At 42.9% G+C, this 5,259-nt stretch overlaps 1 non-coding gene across 1 annotated transcript; it reads left to right on the top strand.

Annotated features, from left to right (window-relative positions):
* Positions 1-4,720: 4,720 nt before the first annotated feature.
* On the top strand, positions 4,721-4,802 carry trnas-gcu (transfer RNA serine (anticodon GCU)). The gene has a single exon. It is a non-coding gene; the product is annotated as a tRNA-Ser (tRNA).
* Positions 4,803-5,259: the final 457 nt, after the last annotated feature.

The raw sequence follows: 5,259 nt of genomic DNA, 5'->3' as shown, positions 1-5,259 counted from the left end.
TCAACTACTCCCACCCCGCCCCCTCCCAGTGTAATTGACAGAACTCTCAACCTCTACCTTCCCCCTTCCCCTCCCTCCCAGAACTGCGACAGGGTTCCCCTTGTCCTCATTTTCCACCCCACCTGCCTCCACATCCAAAGGATCATCCTCCACCATTTCCGCCACCACCAGCGTGATGCCACCAGTAAACGCATCCTCCACTCCCCTGTCAGCATTCCGAAGGGATTGTTCCCTCCGCGACACCCTGGTCCACTCCTCCATTACCCCCAATACCTCGTCCCCTTCCCAAGGCACATTCCCATGCAATCGCAGGAGATATAATACCTGCCCTTTTCCCTCCTCTCTGCTCATTATCTAAAGCCCCAAACACTCCTTTTAGGTGAAGCAGCGATTTACTTGTACTTCTTTCAATTATGTATACTGTATTCACTGCTCACAATGCGGTCTCCTCTAAACTGGGGAGATCAAACGCAGGTTAGATGGAACACCTCTGCTCAGGCCGAAAGCATGATCCTGAGCTTCTGGTTGCTTGCCATTTCAACACTCCCCCCTGCTCTCATGTCAACATTTCTGTCTTTGGCCTGTTCCAGTGTTCCAGTGAAAATCAACCCAAGCTCGAGGAGCAGCACCTGACCTTTTGATTCGGCACTCTACAGCCTTGTGAATTGAACATTGTGTTCAATAACATCAGAGCATGACTGGTGTCAGGCAACCACAAGCATTAACACACTCTTTGCCTTTGTCCCAGGACAGCTTTGTTATTTAATCTCTCCTTCCCTCTGCACTATCAAACACCTTCCTCTTTGTTCTCTCCCACATGCCCCTCCCCGTCACTTGTTTTAAACCTAATTCTTTTCTAACCTGTGTCAGTTCTGATGAAAGGTCACAGACCAGAAACATTAACTCTGTTTCTCTCACCACAGATGCTGCCAGAGCTATTGAGTATTTCCAGCACTTTTTGTTTTTATTTCAGATTTCCAGCATCTGCAGTATTTTGCTTTTATTGTGTCAGAAAGTCTTTCCTTGATTCAGGACTCTGACCTCTCTCCAGAATCTCTCTGCTAAAGATTGAACTTTATCTCATTTCACTCACAGCTCAGGGTCAGTGTGGCACAGTGGGACTTCTGGTTGTCTCCCACTTCACAGTCCAAAAGTACTGAGAAAACAATGGGGAATATTACTCACATGTTGTGTTCTGTAACTTTTTACAAACACTTTAATGTATATATTGTCTTCCAAAGCAGTGACAGAATGGTGGCTTTAGTGTGTTGTTGAAATAGCTTTGTTGAGTTCGTGTTGTACTAACAGTTAAACAGTTCTTGGTTCAATCCCAGGTTTTGGCACTTTCAACCTCTCCTGTGTCTTTTTCTTTGGCTCCAATTGTCAAGCTGCATGATTTACTCTGAAATTAGCACCAGAGAACCAAGGCACCAGCGAGCACGAGGAGCTGAAATTAGCACAGATCAAATCCACTTAATATTTCTGACTGAAGATGGTTGCAAATGCTTCAGCTTCATCTTTTGCACTGACGTGCTCAGCACCACCATCATTGAGGATGTGAATGTTTTTGGAGCCTCCTCATCTTGTTAGTTATTTGATTATCCACCACCATTCACGACTGGATGTGGCAGGACTGTGGAGCTGTGATCTGATCCTGAGGGAGATATCCGTGCGTGGAGTGGCGGGATGTATGGAGAGTGATCCTGAAGAGGGTGTCCGAGCCTGGAGTGGAAGCTTTCTGTTGAGGTACAGGAGTAGGCCATTCAGCCCCACTGTTTTATAAAGGTTTAGCATAACTTATTTGCTTTTACTCTATGCCTCTATTAATAAAGCCAAGTGTCCTGTTTGCTCTTAGCAACCTTTTCAAACCTTGATCAAAAAAGATTGGTGTACATTGTCTCATTCTTCCTCCCAAACTGTATCACTTCACAATTTTCTGTGTAAAATGTTATCTGTTGTGTGAAAGCCCATTTTACCAGTGTGTTATGTTCCTCTGAAGTGTGTTACTGTCACTGGCATAGGACGAAATTCACGAGCATTCTTTGATGCTATCTCCGTGGGAAGAGCAATCTTACACACTAGCTCAAATTGGGATTTTGTGTGTTTGGTATCTTTCCTCATCCACCAATTTCAGCACAAATCTGTCTCATAATGTACGGTCTAAGAATGTGCCAATCTTGCAATGTGGTGATAAATTCTTCAGTGTTACAATGTACTCACCAACTGTTTCACTACTTTTATGATTTCTGGATCCAAGTTTGTAGCTTTCCGCGATCTCTAGTGGCTTAGGGTTGAGCCTCACTTCAACGAAGAAACGGAAAGTTATGATTTAAAGATTACACTGTCGATCATTCACATCTCTGTCTTCTCCTGAACTTCGAGTTCAAATTTGTTTGTGACGTTGAGTCACACGTTAAGACATCACAGTCTTTGTCTTTGTGAAGGAATTGATTTGGGAATGGCTGTTTGAAACTGTCCCTTCTTGCACAGAAATTCAGTGCAAATACTTGATCACTCACAATTTCCTTGAGAGAAATTTGTTCACAATCGCATTCGACACGGAAACTGCCTCAGCATTAATCTCACTGAAGCAGAATGTGACCGTGTTGTATGTTTCAGAATGTTGGTGCCGTTATTTGTCGCTTTTAACCGAGACCGGGACACAGGGAAAGTTTCATCCGAGTTTGGAATATATTATCATTCAGGAGGAAGAAAAATCAACAGGAACCAAATAAGAAAACCCAGTCTCCAGATTTGAGAATCTGGAGATCCGCTTTGGGAAAGTGAATCAGAGCAGAATGAAGGGTGAACAGTCTGACTGCCCAGAAGAGATGAAAACACGGCTCAGTCAACACGTTCCCCTGGTTTATGATGCTGGAACATTCCTCACACAGAAATGATTCAACCCAATGACAAACATTCTTCCAGCTGATAATTTATGCTACTGATTTAAGGACTGTCTCATGTGGTTACCGAGTGACGACGAGAAGATATTAAACTTTGTTCTATTCAATCTAGCTGTAATGAAGTTTGAATTTTTCTACCTTTTATAAACAGTATTTGAAGGGTCTCGGTAACAATGTTCAGTGTTGACGAGAGTGGGGTCTGGGTGAGAAGCTGCTGAGTGTGACAGGGTCAGGACTGGATGCAGGAAGTTCTCTGACAGTCTCCCTCTATCTCTCTAATGGGTTTGAGTTGATTTACGACTGGTAGCTTTTATTTTACTTTTCTTATTTAGAGATACAGCACTGAAACAGGCCCTTCGGCCCACCGAGTCTGTGCCAACCAGCAACCACCCATTTATACTAATCCTACATTAATCCCATATTCTCTACCACATCCCCACCATTCTCCTACCACGTACCTACACAAGGGACAATTTCCAATGGCCAATTTATCTATCAACCTGCAAGTCTTTTGGAGGTGGAAAGAAACCAGAGTACCCGGCGGAAACCCACACAGACACAGGGAGAACTTGCAAACTGCACACAGGCAGTACCCAGAACTGAATCCTGGTCGCTGGAGCTGTGAGGCTGCGGTGCTAACCATTGCGCCACTGTGCTGCTGTTGGTGTTTTGATAAATGAAGGAAGTTCCCTCCACCCATTTTTTTTGGACAGACAGTGTGGTATAAGGATGTAAAGGGTTAATGCTGAAGATAGTGGGATCAACCCCTCCCACTGTCAGAGTGATGATGGAACAGTCACATGAGATGAAGTTTGGGAGAAGAGAGAGCAGAACCAAGGTTATTGTGTAAATTAGAAAAGAGTTCTTAGTTCTTTCAGCAGGAACTGTGTCCAGAAAATATCGAGAAACTCACAATTTTATTATTCAGGAGTAGGAACACAGATATTAATTCCAAGTGACAGTTCTGGGACCAATTAACAAAAAAAGTAGAGAACAATATTGCTCACTGATTGAAATCCCCCAGTGAGGAGACAGTTAAACAGGTGATCTGTTGGGGCATCCTTCGATCCAAGGTTTCAGCAACATTTAATCTCCATTTTTGGTGAAATTCTCTGTTACTTGCAATTTTTTTTATCAGCTTTGATGGGCGAGTGAAAAAACTGAAAAAATTGAACAGTTCCATCCTTTCTTTTCTTCCTTCTTCTCTTCTTTCCATCAGTTTCTCTTTTCTGTCCCAGATCAATATAATGATGAGAATCCCAATTTAATCTGCTGTTTCTGGTGTTTTATCCATTCCAATCAAAATTTCAACATTCCAATCAAATCTATTTGTTATTCCACAGTGTCTCTCCATGTGTTTTATTCTGTTGTATTCTCTCACAGTCTGCTTGATGATCAATGTAACATCTCACTCTCTGTTCTGGTGAAGATCAGAAGCAGTGATATCTGTTTACACCACCCGACAAGTCGGCCTGAGGCTGTGCCTCGCTGATCATGTGGAGTTAAAGCAATTCTTCCAGTCAGTTAGTTCAGTTGTCATTTCATGAGAAATTCGGTCATCATGACTTCGTCAGTTACCTCATGGTTCAGGTGTCTGAGTGATGTTAATCATGATGTGATGAAATGATTGTATGTTCCAGTCTTTCCGTGGTGGGTTTTCACACTGAGTAGAAACGTGTTGGACATGGTCTGGAAATGTTTCACACCGCTCCATTCCCAACTTCATTTACTGACAGAAGATATATTTCCATCATTGCACAGCTGGCTGCATAGCCAGAAACTGTGCTGAAGGTGACAGCTGTGCCTCTACAGCTGACAAGGTGGCCGAGAGGTTAAGGTGATGAACTGCTAATCCATTGTGCTCTACACACGTGGGATCAAATCCCATCCTTGTCGCTAGTTTATGAACTGTTTAGTGTATTGTTTATGTTGGGGGAGTTAATGTGTGAAGTCAGCCTCGAAACCACTTCTTGTCAATGTCCAGACAGTGATTCCAGAATTTGTTATACTTATTTAAAATTGAGACAGACAATTGGAATTCTTCACTCTAATTGCACTGGAATGAAGATCAAATAGGGATCACGAAATGGAACAGGATTTTTCCTCCCCTCCTTCCTTCCATCTTTACTTTCTCTGTATTGCGCCAAGTGAAAGACAAATGGGAAAAGCAAATGGCGAGGGAGCAGATGCCGAAAATTATCCTTTGGCAAGAAATTTATTTTCAAATCTTCTTGATAGATTAAGTGAGTGAGCAATGCTTTGGCAGATGGAGTTTAAAATGTGGGGTCATCTACTACCTACGATTGATCAGAGTGTTTTTTTGTAAGAGGTGAGATGTTAGAAACGGCGGAGG

The sequence above is a fragment of the Heterodontus francisci genome, unplaced genomic scaffold (assembly GCF_036365525.1).
Source record: "Heterodontus francisci isolate sHetFra1 unplaced genomic scaffold, sHetFra1.hap1 HAP1_SCAFFOLD_51_2, whole genome shotgun sequence".
NCBI lineage: Eukaryota > Metazoa > Chordata > Chondrichthyes > Heterodontiformes > Heterodontidae > Heterodontus > Heterodontus francisci.
This window is presented reverse-complemented; position numbering and strand designations above follow the sequence as displayed.